The following is an 18,914-nucleotide window of genomic DNA, read 5'->3' on the forward strand; positions in this document are numbered from 1 at the left end:
AAAACAATGGATGCAGAGAGGTGTAGAGGCACCACAGGCAAGCCAACAAAAACACATTTGATCTGTAACAAGTACACAGAGAAAATAAGCACAATGAACACCCTGGAAATAAATTCTTCTAACGACCAAGCAATTCCTAAGAAGTAGTTAATGGCTTCATTTACCTACAAAAACTAATTAGCAATGGGGAGTGGATGTTCTGAAAGCATAGCAGCTAGAATAAAAATGGATGGAAAAGGCTCAGGGTGCTACTACCTCAACTGGAAATAAAGGGCTTCCCCATCAGAGTGAAAGGCATGATGCTTGTGTGAAATGGTTGATACTATATGATAGTGAGATGTAGGTCTTAAATACAGAGGACTTTTGAAGAGTAGAAAGAAGTGAAGTGAGCTTGCTCAACTGGATGTCTAACATTAGTATGCATGAATGATAGAGGAGAACTGAATATGTGAGGAATCAAATGTAGTGAGCAAGAGAGAAACTTGTGCTGATATAGGCATGTGACACATATGGAGGATAGCAGCTGTTATAGTATAAGGGTGGTGAAAGCACATGACTCAGTGGTTCGAATGCTGGGCTCACCATCATGAGATAATGAGTTCAATTCCTGGATCAGGCTATGTGTTACATTCCTGAGCAAGACACTTTATTTCATGTTGTTCCAGTTCACTCAGCTATAGAAATGAGTTGCGATGTCTCTGGTGCCAAGCTGTATTGGCCTTTGCCTTTCCCTTGGATAACATCAGTGGTGTGGAGAGGGGAGGCTGGTATGCATGGGTGGCTGCTGCTCTTCCATAAACAACTTGCCTGGACTTGTGCCTCAGGGGGGAACTTTCTAAATGCAATCCCATGGTCATTTATGACCAAAAGGGGTCTATACCCATTTCAGTATAAGGATACTGTATAAGAGCTCAAAATGAATGGAACCTGTGGAGACTTGGAACAAAGAGGTGAAAACTGATCTCAGCTTGTATTTCACAAAGGATATGACAACTAGTACCATGCTATACTGGAAAAAAACCAAACTACCCATGCGAACAGGGCAAAACATACAATAAAATAGGGGTAGTTATGGGGGGGGGGGTACATAATATAAATCTACAACTGGGCCTTATGTTCATTTTGTACCTACAAAGTCTGTATCTGATGTGCCACTTGCCTATACAATACTTTCTGGTCTCTCTATGACCCCTTTTCTTATTTTACTGTACCAAGCCACCGGTGTAATAAAAGAAAACATTAGATCTGTCCATTAGACTACTCCAGTCTTCCCATCATGAACAATAAAAGAGAGCAAGTCACATACACACACACACACACACACACACACAAGCAAGCACACACATTTAAAAAGGCAGGATACTTTAGGGCATGTAGTTCCCGATATATTTTAAAACAGATGGTCATGAATGGAAGGCTTTCCTCATAAGTCTACTCAATTGTGACTGACCTGGAGTTATACAACATCACCTATAAATGTTTCCAACCAACGACAAATCTTCTACATCGATGATTGTAGACTTTTTCTCAGCTTGCTGTATTTTGCATTCATCCTTTACTTCCACATAAAAACACACTAAATAATCTCTATATATAAAAGCTCAAGTCACAGCCTAAACCCTATCTTTAGAATTTTATTGCATAAACTAGCATGTTAGCATTAACTTAAAAATTAATTTGGAACTGCAGTCAATAATAATTGACAGATCACCACCATCATCATCATTATTATTATTATTATTATTATTATTGCTTTAACATCTGTTGCTGCTATAAGGATTTGGTTTAGATAGGTCTACAGTACAGTGTCACCACTTATCTTGGTTTTGCATATAATCTCTTTCATCTATGACACCCAACATCTTCAGATCTGTCCGATTTTATCGCTTTTCCCACTACCTCCACATGTTTGTATAAGCCTTCCTTTATTAAGTACCTTCTACTGATGTATACATCACTTCTTCATCACTTGTGAAATGGTAATGTGTTTTTGCAATGGCAATTAGTTATCAAGAAATTAATCTGATCCTGTCAAAATTTTAAAACAGTTGTGAATGCAGACTTCCAGAGACTGATAAGAAGCAGAGATAAATGTATGCTTAGAATGCTTGAAACTAAATCAATTCAGTGACACTGAATCAACCACAGTTAATTGAAACAAATCTAAATTTAAGAGAGGACAGTAAAACTGAGACTGTCTTTTCTGCTCTACAGTATACAATATTATTAAATAACAGTTATTAGATACTAACCCACCTGAAACCACTTCTGGTTCTCTGAAGTAAAACTTGCATTAATGTGATTAAACAATTTAGTATTCAAATTACTTTGTCAAATGTAATAGTTATTTATTCACATCATTTTGAATTAATCATGTATTATCTTGTAGCTTTGAAATTTTGATAATGTGATTTTTATATTTTTATAGTGACATTGTAGGATAAGTATGAGAGGCCAGATCTGGCCAATTTGAACATAAAACAGATAAAATATTTGAGTTAGATAAGGCTGCTTTAAACATTAAAGGGTTAAATCAAAGCCTTCCATCTTTAATTTATATAAAGAATCTTTTTGTGGTTTCAAACATGAATATCATACTAAAGTCTTACAAATTATAATTATTCCAAATATTATTATTATTATTATTATTATTATTATTTTCCAAATCAATTAAAAACTGTAAGCAATGTATGTATTTAGAAATTTGATAATGAAAGGTTTAATATACTGTGGAAATGTATGAAGTTAGAAGACTTCATGACCAACATATAATTAAAACAATAAACAAGATATAATTATGACAATTAGCAAGATACAATTACAATAAACAACTTTCTCAACAAAAGAAGCTTCCATATAGTCTGCTGCAAGTGTAGCAGTCATTCAAATTACTTTTCCTAGGTCTACACAAGCAGAATGAACTGAGGTAGCTACTAAAAACAATTACAAGTCTTATAACTTCTGATTTGTTGAGAGAGTTGATAACTTTTGTGAAACTGTTTCATAAAATTCCAGAGTACTCCAACTATTTCCATAAAAAAAAAAAAGAATAACTCACTGCATTTAAAGGATGACACGCTTATAAATATTATTGCCAAGAAATTTAGTGAAAGCAAATCTAAGCACAAAGACTTTGATAAGATGGTGGTGGTATTAGTAGTAGTAGTAGTAGTAGTAGTGGTTGTGGTGGTGGTAGCAGCAGAAGAGCAATTTCCATTTTCTTAGCTCATGTGCCAGTAACAACATTGAGATATATAATGAGGGTGCTTCAATGACTGTGCTGATGTTTATACAGCATTTCCTTGGTTAATCTGAGTAGTGAAGGATGAGGGTTGTCATCTGACAACTGCTCACATTCTCTGACCAACCGTTCTTTGTGTTATTAACAACAATAATAACAATATGGTCTCAAATATTTGCAAAGGGCCATCAGTGTTTGAAGGGATGGGGAAGTTGATTACATTGACTCCAGTATTTGGCTGGTACTTATTTTATTGATCCTGAAAGTTAACCTTTGTAGAATTTGAACTTAGAAGGTAAAGACAGACAAAATGCAGCCAAGCATTTCATCCAGCATGCTAACAGTTGCCAGCTTCATAATAATAATAATGGTTTCAGATTTTGGCACAAGGCCAGCAATTTCAGGGGAAAGGATAAGTCGATTACATCAACCCCAGTGCACAACTGGTACTTATTTTATCAACTCTAAAAGGATGAAAGGCAAAGTCGACTTCAGCAGAACTGAGGACAAGATGATGGATAAAATGCCACTGAGCATTTTGCCCAGCATGCTAACAATACTGCCAGCTCAACACCTTGATAATAATAATGATAATAATAATAATAATTTCTACTAAAGACACAAGGCCTGGAATTTTGGGGAGGGATTAAGTTGATTACATTTACCCCAGTACTCAACTGGTACTTAATTTATTGACCCCAAAAGGATGAAAGGCAAAGCAGACCCCCAACAGGATTTGAACTCAGAGCATAAAGATGGACGAAATGCTGCTAAGCATTTTGCCTGGTATGCTAATGATTCTGCCAGTTTGCTGTCTTAATTATAATAATAATGATGATGACAACAACGGTGATGATGGTCACTCCAATTGATTTTAATCTATGAGTGTTTGAAGGAAAGGATTGGAAGAAAGAAAAAAAAAAAAGTGAAAATAAAAGAAGCTTTCGGACAAATTTGTCTTCTTTAACATGACACATTTTACCCTACACAGATTGGTCTAAGCAATAACTTACCCAAAATGTCAAATAAAGCTGTACAGATTTTAGTGATTGCTTCAACTTAGCCTTATACCTAAGGATGGAACTTCTTTTACTGTGGTATCTCTCTGCTTGTTGGTCATACGAAAAAATTTTCAGAATGTGATCATCTTTCATTCAAACATATCCAACCCATTTGCACTGAATTCTTAACATGATGCTTTTGATACTGGAGAGAGCACATTTTTCTAAAATGTTGACATTTGATATCATATCTTGCCATTTTATGTTGTAGAGATTCTAAATTATCTCGCTGATGTACTACGACGAAATACCCAAGATGCAGATAAGATAGAGATTTTTTTATTTATTTACGGCCTCAAACCATCTCAATACCTTGCGCTTTAGTTTTGCCCCCTATTTATCTTGTTTCTCTCCATGAAATTCAATTGAATTCAGTTGTTGTCTTAAATTCATGCTTATTCATTTTCTAAGCTTCCTAAATTCATGCTACGTTATATTCTAATCACCCAGAATTCATTGCTCTTTTAAAAAATTACGATTTATGCATTGTTGTCTCTCAAATATTTAAAATCTACAATTAAGAGCCCTATCTACTCGCTGGCGGTACCTACCCACCACTACCCATTTTCCTTTATTCAAAAATTCTTATCGCTCCTTAAAATTATGGCTTTTAAGTGTTGATTTCTCAGCCCAAGAATTACAGCGTGATGTGCTGCTTGACTGGTCCCCCCTCTCTCTCTCTCTCTCTCTCTCTCTTTATATATATATATGATGATGATGATGATGATCTTTTCTCCCGCCATGCCTCTGTCTACCCCTCCATCCTCTCTCTCCCCTTCGTAGTTTTTCCTTAAGGTCTTCAGGTTCTGGCTATATATAAATGAGAAACCCATTCTAAATTATCTCGCTGACGTACTACGACGAAATACCCAAGATGCAGATAAGATAGAGATTTTTTTATTTATTTACGGCCTCAAACCATCTCAATACCTTGCGCTTTAGTTTTGCCCCCTATTTATCTTGTTTCTCTCCATGAAATTCAATTGAATTCAGTTGTTGTCTTAAATTCATGCTTATTCATTTTCTAAGCTTCCTAAATTCATGCTACGTTATATTCTAATCACCCAGAATTCATTGCTCTTTTAAAAAATTACGATTTATGCATTGTTGTCTCTCAAATATTTAAAATCTACAATTAAGAGCCCTATCTACTCGCTGGCGGTACCTACCCACCACTACCCATTTTCCTTTATTCAAAAATTCTTATCGCTCCTTAAAATTATGGCTTTTAAGTGTTGATTTCTCAGCCCAAGAATTACAGCGTGATGTGCTGCTTGACTGGTCCCCCCTCTCTCTCTCTCTCTCTCTCTCTCTTTATATATATATATGATGATGATGATGATGATCTTTTCTCCCGCCATGCCTCTGTCTACCCCTCCATCCTCTCTCTCCCCTTCGTAGTTTTTCCTTAAGGTCTTCAGGTTCTGGCTATATATAAATGAGAAACCCATTCTAAATTATCTCGCTGACGTACTACGACGAAATACCCAAGATGCAGATAAGATAGAGATTTTTTTATTTATTTACGGCCTCAAACCATCTCAATACCTTGCGCTTTAGTTTTGCCCCCTATTTATCTTGTTTCTCTCCATGAAATTCAATTGAATTCAGTTGTTGTCTTAAATTCATGCTTATTCATTTTCTAAGCTTCCTAAATTCATGCTACGTTATATTCTAATCACCCAGAATTCATTGCTCTTTTAAAAAATTACGATTTATGCATTGTTGTCTCTCAAATATTTAAAATCTACAATTAAGAGCCCTATCTACTCGCTGGCGGTAACCCGCCCTCCCACCCCCTCCACCGGAAGTTCATTCGTCTGTCATCCCTCTGTCATCCCACCCCCTCCACCGGAAGTTCATTCCTCTGTCATCCCACCCCCTCCACCGGAAGTTCATTCCTCTGTCATCCCACCCCCTCCACCGGAAGTTCATTCCTCTGTCATCCCACCCCTCCACCGGAAGTTCATTCCTCTGTCATCCCACCCCCTCCACCGGAAGTTCATTCCTCTGTCATCCCACCCCCTCCACCGGAAGTTCATTCCTCTGTCATCCCACCCCTCCACCGGAAGTTCATTCCTCTGTCATCCCACCCCCTCCACCGGAAGTTCATTCCTCTGCCATCCCGCCCCCTCCACCGGAAGTTCATTTCTCTGTCATCCCGCCCCCTCCACCGGAAGTTCATTCCTCTGTCATCCCGCCCCCTCCACCGGAAGTTCATTCCTCTGTCATCCCACCCCTCCACCGGAAGTTCATTCCTCTGTCATCCCACCCCTCCACCGGAAGTTCATTCCTCTGTCATCCCGCCCCCTCCACCGGAAGTTCATTCCTCTGTCATCCCGCCCCCTCCACCGGAAGTTCATCCCTCTGTCATCCTGTCAACCTCGGCTGTCTCCCGGAACCCATCTAGTGGCCTTGGCCATCCTCTCCCCTACCTTTGGGTAGCGCATTAAGGTTGAGAAATGTTTGCAGGTTGTAGGTACTGTTTTGCTTATGAATTCTTCCAATTGCAAGTTTTCTTTTCAGGTACACGACACTGCTTTTCCCCTTCCCAGGCTACAGGCCCACACCCCCAACACCCATACTGTTAGGATTGGCACTCTCAACGTCGGCACGCTGAAAGGTAGATCTGGTGAAATTGTTGAGATGCTTGAACGGAGATGCGTAGATATGTGCTGCATCCAGGAAGTAAGATGGAGAGGAGGTTCTGCAAGGTTCCTCACAGGCAAAGAACACAGGTACAAGATTTTCTGGGCAGGGAACACTGACGGGGTCGGGGGCGTAGGAATACTTCTAGCGGAGAAATGGGTGGATAAGGTAATCGAGGTCGTTAGAGTAAGTGACAGAGTACTTAAGATCAGACTAGAGCTTCATCATAGATTAGCTACTGTCATCTCAGCCTATGCACCTCAACCTGGGCTACCAGATGGTCTGAAAGACCAATTCTATGACACCCTCTTGCAAACTACCTCGTCGACGAGTGACAGGGACCTTCTCTTTGTGGCTGGAGACTTCAACGGTCATGTCGGACGTCGTGCTGGGGGCTTCCATGGCATACATGGAGGCTATGGCTTCGGTTCCCGCAACGAGGAGGGAACCAGACTGCTGGAGTTCTGTGATGCAACCAATCTTATGGTCTGCAATACCAACTTCAGGAAACCTGCCAGTCACCTAGTCACCTACCGCTCCGGCAGACACTCTAGCCAAATCGACTACATCCTCGCCAGAAATAGGGAAAGAGGACGGCTTATAAATGCCAAAACCTACCCTGGCGAAGAATGTACCCCACAACATAGATTAGTAGTTAGCGACTTTGGGATCAAGGCAAAATGGGTGCCCAGAATTAGACAGGCTTGGAGAAGAAGGGTGTGGAAGCTTAAAGACCCTGCAAACAGACAGAGACTTAGAGACAAGTTACTTGAAGCATTTAACGAAATAGAAGGGGATATAGCATCATACAACGTGGAAGACAATTGGAGATTTCTGCGGGACAACCTGTTGAAAGCCACCGACCAGATTTGTGGGTGGTGTAAGGTCCCCTCCCAACCCAGAGTAACGTGGTGGTGGAACAAGGAGGTAGACAGGGCTATTAGACAAAAGAAACAAGCTTGGAAGGACTGGAAGAACGGTGGTAGCAGGGAATTGTACCAATGTGCCAGAAGGGAGGCTAGGCGACAGGTTTATTTAGCCAGAGGGGAAGCAGATAAGGAAAGATTTGCCAATGTTCTGCGCCGTGAGAACCAAAGACTCGAGGTATTTCGTGTTGCAAGACAGTGTAGGAGAGAGAATAGTGATGTTGTAGGAGAGAAATGTGTTCGCATGGATGATGGTACGCTTGCATTAAATGAGGATGCAAAGAAAGAGGTCTGGAGATGCCACTACGATAGATTGCTTAATAAAGAGAATGAATGGGAGAAAGAGAGCCTGCCTTATGTCGACCCAATAGAGGGACCAGCTATCCGAGTTGATAGTACCAGGATAGATAAAGCAATTAAGAGTATGAAGACCGGGAAAGCCCCCGGCCCATCAGAAATCACTGCAGAGATGCTCAAAATATCTGGCAGTGTTGGCTATAGCCTAGTCACCCGTATTACGAACCAGGTGATACACGAAGGAGTCATACCCTATGACTGGTGTAGCAGCATCATAGTCAACTGCTACAAAGGTAAAGGGGACGCTTTAGATACAAATAATTACAGAGGCATCAAGCTGTTAGATCAGGTTATGAAAGTTACAGAGAGGGTCATAGCCCAACTAATTAGGGAGCGAATCAATTTAGATGAGATGCAGTTTGGGTTCGTGCCAGGTAAAAGCACTACTGATGCCTTATTTCTAGTGAGACAGTTGCAAGAGAAATACCTAGCCAAGGATAAACCTCTGTACCTGGCTTTCGTTGACATGGAGAAAGCCTTTGACAGGGTCCCCCAATCCCTTATCTGGTGGTCAATGAGGAAACTTGGGATAGAAGAATGGCTAGTGAGAGCTGTGCGAGCCATGTACAGAGATGCGGCCAGTAAGGTGAGGGTTGGAAATGAGTACAGCAATGAATTCCGGGTAGAGGTAGGGGTCCACCAAGGTTCCGTCCTCAGCCCCCTATTATTTACCATAGTCCTCCAGGCAATCACAGAGGAGTTCAAGACAGGTTGCCCCTGGGAGCTCCTCTATGCTGATGACCTTGCCCTAATTGCGGAGTCACTATCAGAACTAGAGGAGAAGTTTCAGGTGTGGAAGCAAGGTCTAGAATTGAAGGGCCTTAGAGTCAACCTAGCTAAAACCAAAATCCTAATAAGTAGGAAGGTAGATAAAACACAAACCCCTTCAGGTAGATGGCCCTGCTCAGTATGTAGAAAAGGAGTAGGTAGTAACTCTATAAGATGTACCCGGTGCAAGCTATGGACACATAAGAGGTGCAGCAACATCAAAGGCAGGTTAACTAGCAAGTTAGTTTTTGTTTGTGGCAGATGTTCAGGTGCAATAAAGACTGCAAACAAACAGGAAACAACTTCTATCTCATTCCAGGTTGAAAAACTAGAGGTAGTCGATAGCTTCCGCTATCTGGGCGACCAAGTTAGTAGTGGGGGTGGGTGCGCTGAAAGTGTAGCTGCTAGAATAAGAATAGCCTGGGCAAAGTTTAGAGAGCTCTTACCCCTGCTGGCGACAAAGGGACTCTCACTCAGAGTAAAAGGCAGACTGTATGACGCATGCGTACGAACAACCATGCTACATGGCAGTGAAACATGGGCTGTAACTGCTGAGGACATACGTAAGCTCGCAAGGAATGAAGCCAGTATGCTCCGTTGGATGTGTAATGTCAATGTGAATACCCGTCAGAGTGTAAGTATCTTGAGAGAAAAGCTGAACATTAGAAGCATCAGTTGTGGCGTGCAAGAGAGACGATTGCGCTGGTATGGACATGTGGTGAGAATGGAGGAGGATAGCTGCGTGAAAAAGTGCCACACCCTAACAGTTGAGGGAACCCGTGGAAGAGGTAGGCCCAGGAAGACCTGGGCTGAGGTGGTGAGGCAAGACCTTCGTACATTGGGCCTCACCGAGGCGATGACTACGGACCGAGACCTTTGGAAATGGGCTGTGCGTGAGAAGACCCGGCAAGCCAAGTAAGATCGTTGCCAGTGCCCCTGGACTGGTTCTTGTGCGGGTGGCACATGAGATGCACCATTTTGAGCGTGGCCGTTGCCAGTACCGCCTGACTGGCTCCTGTAGGATTTTCGAGCGAGATCGTTGCCAGTGCCCCTGGACTGGCTTGTGCGGGTGGCACATAAAAGACACCATTTCGAGCGTGGCCGTTTTCGTGCGGGTGACACGTAAAAGCACCCACTACACTCTCTGAGTGGTTGGCGTTAGGAAGGGCATCCAGCTGTAGAAACTCTGCCAAATCAGACTGGAGCCTGGTGTTGCCATCCGGTTTCACCAGTCCTCAGTCAAATCGTCCAACCCATGCTAGCATGGAAAGCGGACGTTAAACGATGATGATGATGATGATGATGATATTGCACACACATTACATGTGCAAAGTTTCATAAGGAATCCATGCTTCTACTCTGTACAAAATTGTGCTCAAAATACAGGATCTGTATACACTTATTTTAAGTGATACCATATTCATCCCACAAATGGTGAGAAAGTTTTCCAAAAGCACTTGTAATTTTAGATATCTAACATATTTCGTCATCAAAAGTGCTCTTAAAGTTTACTGTACTTCCAAGATATTTAAATGATTTTATGCATTCAAGTGGCTTGTTGTCAATCATCATATCTGAATCTTGAGTATGTTCTGTTCTAAGCTTTGGTTGGAATAAAACTTCAGTTTTCTTGATGCTGATAATCAGCCCAAATGTACAAGCTGCCACAGCAAACTTGTCAATTGTGTCTTGAATTCCTTCAAATGTATGAGAAATCAAACAGCAATCATCAACCAATACAAAATCATGTAAAATCTCTTCCTTGATCTGAAGCTTTGTCCATTTAGGTTTAGTGGATATCCTGCTGTTTGAAACTGGAATTTTACACCTTCATGGTAATCCCTAAAAGTATGTTGGGAGTATCATTGAAAAGAATATGGAAAAAATGTACGGAAGCTGAAACACAGTCCTGTTTAGTTCAGTGGCAACAGAAAATGCTTCTAAATATTGACACTTAGATGCTACTGTTGCCATCATTCCTTCAGACAAAGATACCATTACCCTTAACATTTTATCAGGAAGACCAGCTTTTGACAAAATTTTCCAGAGCACCTCATAATTCACTGTATCAAAGGCCTGGGTCAGTACTTTGCTCACATACTTTTTCTTGAATTTGTCGAAGGGTAAAAATCATGCCAACTGTGACAGCAAATGTGGAATCTACAGGGAAGGAGACAACAGTATCAATCACATTTTTTGTGAGTGCAGTATGCTAGCACAAATGGAGTACAAGCACATATATGACTGTGTAGGTGAAAGTGTGCATTGGAATAGTAGCCAAGTATGTGGTTTCAAAGTAACATAAAGTGGTACAAACCTGAACCAGAGGCTGTGATAGAAAATGAGAATTACAGATCTTGTGAGACTTCACCATAAAGATTGAGCATACTACTGAGGTAAGAAGACCAGACATGATTACAGAGTAAGATCATAGATCTTGCAATTCCCTATGATAAGCAGAGTCAATACCAAAGAAATGTTTTGTGAAATGATAAATACCAGGATCTAACCACGGTGTGGACGGCCAAGACAACAATTATTCCTGTAGTAATTGGTGCATTTAACATGACACCCTAAATGCTACCAGGACTGAAAGAAATTGGAATTGAAACCAGCACACTTGGCCTGCAGAAAAGTACCATTCTGCAAGAATATAGGATTACCATCTTAGATTCTGCGAGGATATGTGATTACACTGACCCCTGTTTTTTTGACCAGTACTATATTTTTTGACTCTGTAAAGATGAAAGGCAAAGTTGACTTCAGCAGGATTTGAATTCAAAACATATAAAGCTAGAAAAATATCACAAGTAATTTTGTCTGATGCTCTGATGAACCTACCAATAGTTTCTAATTTAGGCACAATGTCAGCAATTTTGAGGAGAGTGATTTAGTTGATTATTTTCATTCCCCCACACCAGACTGGTACTTTATTCTATTAACTCCAGAGGGATGAAAAGCAAAATTGACCTTAATGGGATTTCAGCAGAGAACATAAAAATTGGGAACTACCACAGGGCATTTTCTCTGATGATCTAATGATTCTGCTAATCTCAATCTACTATTTTTAGTCATCATCATCATTTTAATGTTTACTTTTCCATGCTTGATTGGGTTGGGCAGAGTTTAGTGAGGCACATTTTCTACAGCTGGATGCCCTTTTTTGTTGCCAACCCTTATCTATGCAAGCAAGATAATATATCCCCATGACTAGACATGTTCTTACAGAATTTTGGAAACTACTGACACTGCTTGTATGACAGTGAAAATCAATAACTACTACATATCAAGACAAGGAAACACAGACACACAATCACACATATGCATATATGTGAGTATTTATATATGTGTGTATACATATACACATACACATCGCATATACAGAATAACTTGCCCCAAATGCGAAGAAAATTATATTGGCAAAACCAACAATTCTCTTTTCCAATGTGTAAGAATCCACAGACAACACATCAGACACTAGGAATTACACAAGATTCTACTGAGTAAGTACTTGGAAATATGTGGAGACACCAAATTCAAGATTTTTCCCATCTACAAATGCACAAGGTATGACCTGCAGTACCAGAAGGCAATTGAATTACATTTTATCAAAAAATTCTTACCTAAACTAAACGTTTAAAAAAATAAACTATTCACAAGGATAATATACGTGGACACTCACTAAAATTAAATAAGCTACGAACACTATTTACATAGTTAACCCATATAAGTACTGTCCCTAACTTTTGTGGAAAATATGGTTGGAGTGAAATAATCAAATGCGAGTACTTGAATACTCATCTTTGACCCTCTCCAAGAATATCATTGGAGTGAGTGTATGTTTACATTTTAAATCTGATTTGGACCTTTTGGATTTCTTCCATATTTTATAGTCAAGACTGCATCCATACTTGCTAAAAGCTATCACAAATCAATCCTTGACTAACATTCAAAACTCTTTGATGTTATAAAATATATATGCATGCATACAAGGTGTGTGTGCATGTGTTTGTATGTGTATGTATACATATACAATGTGTTTGCATGTGTGTGTATACATTTTGCACAACATGTGTGTGTGTGTGCGTATGTATATGTATGTATATTTACACACATGTTAATATGTATATAATAATGAGAGAGAGAGAGAGAGAGAGAGGCTCTCAAAACAATGACTAAAATGAAATTGATGTCATGGATTGTCATTAACTTCAAGAAGCTATATGAGTACAATACAATTTAATAGGAGCCCCTTTCTCTTTCATTCTTGTCCATCCTGTTTCTCTTCCTCCATTTTTTTCCCCTTTCTACCACTCTTCTTGTTATTCTTTCCTCTGACCAAACCTGACAGCTTGAAATGTCATTAGCTTCAAACACCTGTGAAGCTACTGACCATAAAAATACAATAAAAACCATCTCAGATAAAACAAAAAAAAACAAAAACTTGTCTCACTTTCTTTCTGCTTTCTTTTCTCTTTTTATTCTCTATCTGGTGGACTACACTCTCTGAGTGGTTGGCGTTAGGAAGGGCATCCAGCTGTAGAAACTCTGCCAAATTAGATTGGAGTCTGGTGTAGCCATCCGGTTGCACCAGTCCTCAGTCAAATCGTCCAACCCATGCTAGCATGGAAAGCGGACGTTAAACGATGATGATGATGATCTGGTGAGCCTCCAGAGGTTCACCATACACACATACTTGCATACACATAGATATGCACACATATGTATACACACATATACAGGGTGACTGAAAAGTAACTCTCTATTTTAAAATACTTACAAATTATTTATTAATTGTAATTTTTTTCTCAAATTTTGGGTTTTGTTTTTTGAAGTATGAAAATTTAATCTGTAATCGTATTGCTCTTGTCATTCATGAATGGCCGAATGGGATCTTTCTGATTTGGCGGGCACCACTTGTTTTCTTAATGAAACACTTTCAAACTTGAGACACTGGTAGAATGTGTCATATAAAACATCTTTTACTCTTAGTGTTATTGAGAAAATTTGATCTTTTTAAAGTTATTTCATGTTAAAATTGTCGTATTTCGGTAATTTCAATTAATCACTGATGTCTATTGAGGTGAAAACAATTACTGCTATGGATTGTCAACAAAACGTTGTGCAGTGTAATGGGATCTTTTCCCTTGAATAAAATTAGTGTAGTTGTTTGTCAACAACAACTATCGGCGGTACTGTTATTTATGACATCGTTTGTGTGTTTGTACTGGTTTTAGCTTTAGGGTTTTAGGGTTAGGGTTCGAGTTTTAGGGTTAGGGTTAGGGTTAGGGTTATGAGTATTTTTGCCAAATTTGATGAAAAATTTGTGGCAGTGTATTGAACAGATTTTCACCAAATTTGGCAAAAATACTTATAACACTAACCCTAACTCTAAAATCCGAACCCTAACCCTAAAACCAACACAAACGTATGAACAATGTCATAAATAACAGTACCGCCGATAGTTGTTGTTGACAAACAAGGGCACTAATTTTATTCAAGGGAAAAGATCCCATTACACCGCACAACGTTTTGTTGACAATCCATAACAGTAATTGTTTTCACCTCAATAGACATCAGTGATTGGTTGAAATTACCGAAATACGACAACTTTTAACATGAAATAACTTCAAATATAAAAATTTTTCTCTATTCTATAAGACAATATATACAAGTATACAAAGTTTTAAAGTGTTTTGGTAGAAAACACACGAAATAAAACATAAATAAAAAATGGTGCCTGCCAAATCAGAAAGATCCAGCCGAATGTCCACTTCCCCAGGAGATGGATGGCTTGTTGTGGTCCATGTGAGTGCCCAGCCAAGAGTCTCAACTTAACACACTGTAACTTCTTTTTGGGCGGTTGGTTAAAAGAAGAAGTTTATTGTACCAAACCAAAGACTTAGGAAGAACTTGAAGGGCAAACACGAGAAGTTATGTCTTCCATCCCACAAGAGTGCTTGATGAAATCAACTGATGCAATTCCTGGGTGACTCAAGAAGCTGGTGGCCACATCTGGAGGCCATATCAAATTTTAAATATAACCTAATACTAAAAACTTTCCTCTCATATCCATTTTTTTGTAAAAATTACAATTAATAAATAATTCATAAGCATTTTAAAATAGTAATAACAAAAAATACATTCTCTTCCAGATTTATATAAAAGGAAAAAAATTTCAGTAAAAGGTCATATCTGATGAGTCTCCAAAACAAATGAGATGAAAGTGCTAATAAATAATTATCCAAAATTCTATCTCCTTTCTCTTAATATGGATGTGTGTATGTGTGTGTGTGTGCATGCATGCACACACACACACACACACACACACACACACACACACACACACACACACACACACACACACACACACACACACACACACACACACACACACAAAACAGGCTTCTTTCAGTTTCCATCCATCAAATCCACTCACAAGGTTTTGGTTGGTCTGGGGCTAAAGTAGAAGCTAATTGCCCAAGGTGCCATGCAATGAGATTGAACCTAAAAGCATGTAATTGGGGAGTAATCTTCTTACCACACAGCCATGCTTGATAATAATTGTTTCTAGCATAGGCACAAGACCTGAACTTTGGAGGTGGGGAATTAGTCAAAGCCATCAACCCCAGCACGAACATAACTGAGACTTAATTTTATCAACCCCTGAAAGGATGAATGGTAAAATGGAACTCAGAATATAAAAGGAATTTGTTGGCTTAGATCTATAATAGAAGACACTTGCCCAAGGTGTCATGCAGTGGGACTGAACTCAGAATCATATGGTTGGGCAGAAAACTTCTTGCTACACAGCCATGCCTGCACCTGTGCTTTTGAACACACACACACTTCACCAAGCTAACTACAACTCAGATGTCTTCTTTTGCCCCACACACCAAGCTAACACTTAGCAAAACAATCATATCTTTTCTGTTTGGCAGCCACTTTTCAATTTTTTCAATTTTTGTTCCAATTGATTGCATATTTGATGTGTTGATATAGTTTTGTATGGTAATCATTGACAGGAAATTCATTTTCATCATAAATCAATAACTAAAGAGTTACTAACTTTTAAAGTTTGCAAATTTTGGATAATTTTAGCCAATCCAAAGCCACAGACATATAGGTACCTGTTTTCACAGTAAAAAGCCAAGTTATTACGGAGCTGCTTACCCACATGATCATTTTTCACTTATTAAATGCTTAAAATACATGAGGTGGTCTTGAGATATGCAGAAAATAACAGCTAAATAGGCTTTAAATCATGCACTAAAATTATCTTTATTTTTTGTTTCTTTATAATCGCATGAATTCCTGTGTCTAGAACACAAATTCACAAAAGTTTTCTGAAATTTCCAAAAAATTTTTAAATTATGAGGGGTTATATGGCGTGCATAAAGTAGAATTCCACAAATATTGCATTTGTTTATAGTTGACAACACAAGCAGTCATACACAAAGCAACAGCTTCGAAATCTTGTTTTCTGACAGGGTAAAAATGATCAAACTTTAAATCTCTGTAACTTTTTTTTTTTTTAAATGAGATTCAGCATGGAAAATTACATCAATATACCAAATTTTAAAATTTTCACTAAACTTTGAAATTTCCACAGGTACAGCCAAGCAATTTCCCAATGCACCCTTGACCACCAACCCAGAGTTACAATACACTTTCTTATTAATGAACAAAGCAAAAACACCAAAACATCTAAAAAGTCCAGTGAAGTTTGCAGAATTCAGCAACCAACATAATACATACTTTCAAGAAATAATTGAATCATTAAAAAAAAATCCTACACAGTAACAAGAACAACCCCAGTTATACATAAGAAAATAAGCCAACCTGATAAAAAGAAGGGACAACTTTAAACACTGCACATAACAGAAATAAAACTTAGCTTCAAGCATCTAAACTCAGATATAGCAAATAAAATACACAGCAGGAAAAAAAAAAAAAAAAAAAAAGAAAGCTGTCAATCATTTCTGTCCAATTAAAACCACAAAAACAAACAGCAAAACACTCGATGGAGTAATTAGTAGCAGCCACTCCATAATACCAGCCTCAAATAACAAACCAACAACTCCAACACTCAAAAAATTACATAAAGAAGACTGGAACACCAAATGAAAAGTGCACTCTTACTACCTGTATCATGATTTTGTCCCCTTCCTTCCATCAGATGCACAACATTATAAAGGATATCTAAAATATCAAAAACCTCTGGTTTGGCAAAAATACACATACCAAAAGAAAAAGATTGGTTGTGAAGGAATCAATACAACTAATCAAACCAACACTATAAAATTCCAGAATCTGAAACTAGGCAGAAATTTAACAATACCTTGAGTGAAGTAGAATCACCCTCCCCAGCAAAAACTCTAGAAAACTCTTTGACATTGCTGAAACACATCCTTTCTCTAAATCACAATACTGATTCAGACTACTCCTCATACATAAACTGAAGATACATAGAAGTTTCACCAAGCAAAAAAGCCCCAACACACACCATTTTAATTATAAGTGGCATCAGCAGAGCTTTTGACTTGATCTCCTGCTATCCACTTGTACAGAAAAATACTCAACACCTCCTTAAGAAACAACATAAAACACTGGCTAGCTAAACTACCTGTCAAACTGCCAGGAGTGCTTAATGTATAAAAACAACACTTTCAGAACTTGCAAATTCCCACCCTCTCCTGTATGGAGTATTACAAAAATTCATCCCTTCACCTAATTGTTTCAACCAATACCTACACAACCTTCCCACACCACCTTAAATATATACACACAACCTTAAACAGATGACAATACTCACATCCCCCAACCCCACTATTCTCCAAGCACAACTACCCATTTACTCCAATCCTAGACCAATCGCCTAAAGAGCTTCACTCCATTACAAAAGACTTACAGTAAGCAGCTACTAAATCAATTTTTTTTTTTAATAAAATCTAAAAACATCAAATAATAGAACTGACCATTCACACTCAGCCACACACACATAGAGAGACAGACAGACAGACAGACAGACAGAGAGAAAGAGAACAGTATAGAAAGCAAAATAATGCACCTACATACAGTGTACAATGTTTAGTCGATAGAAAGAAATTAAACTGTATATTTAACCAACATAAAAGAACAACAGTGGTTTACAGATAAAGCTCTATTTTTCCCATGGATGATGCCAGTCCTGCCTGTGACCCAATCTCATCACAAAGAAAAACACAATAACTTGCAAAGTACATAAAAATAGCACACTACACATCAACGCAGGTTGTACACAGACCACACCTTACACCACATATACAACAAAACATACTAAAAATGAAAAGCCAACTAGACATGCAAGGATCAGTGTGTCCATCCCATCTCAACAAACTTCAACACTTACAGGCATTGCTACTACATTACAAAAAGAAGAAAAGTCACTGGAAACACCCATACAAACAACACCTCTGAACACTACTAGAAGAATATAGTAAAAACACTATCTCTAACTTTCAACCCAAACAAACATAAAAAACACAAACATTGCTGCACCAATAGCCTCATTAGCCACAAACAGTTAGACAGGGATGCAAATCTCCATTACTATCACTACTTCCCAAACCTAATTCAAATGCAACACACAAAACTCTCTTCCTCGAAATAAAACTTGAACATCAAAATGTTGACCCTTTTCTATTCATCACAATAACTACATTTATTTACTTCCATTGAGCTGACTACTGGCTGCTGCAGAGTCTCGTTAGTTTTTTTCAGTTTATGGGTTTTACAATTAAAAGTGATGCATATAAGTAACTCTCACACTCAGGCAAAATTTGCTATGCTTTGCTGTGGCCACCACCAAAATCTGTTAGGATACAGAAAGAGACTTGGGACAGTGGAGAGAATACATGTCCCTAGTGTAGC

General features: G+C 38.7%; 1 protein-coding gene across 2 annotated transcripts in view; it reads right to left on the minus strand.

The window, feature by feature from the left end:
* LOC106880822 (sorting nexin-13) overlaps window positions 1–18,914 on the minus strand; it is a 97,001-nt gene that overhangs the window by 67,171 nt on the left and 10,916 nt on the right. Inside the window, exon 1 of one of the 2 annotated variants that reach the window (XM_089355196.1) lies at window positions 4,255–4,374. The exons of the other annotated variant lie outside the window; for it this stretch is intronic. The gene's annotated coding sequence lies outside the window, so the exon portion shown is untranslated. Of the gene's footprint in view, window positions 1–4,254; window positions 4,375–18,914 lie in introns of those variants that run through there. 2 annotated transcript variants of the gene reach the window in all.

The sequence above is a fragment of the Octopus bimaculoides genome, chromosome 1, assembly GCF_046866305.1.
Source record: "Octopus bimaculoides isolate indiv1 chromosome 1, ASM4686630v1, whole genome shotgun sequence".
Taxonomy (NCBI): Eukaryota; Metazoa; Mollusca; class Cephalopoda; order Octopoda; family Octopodidae; genus Octopus; species Octopus bimaculoides.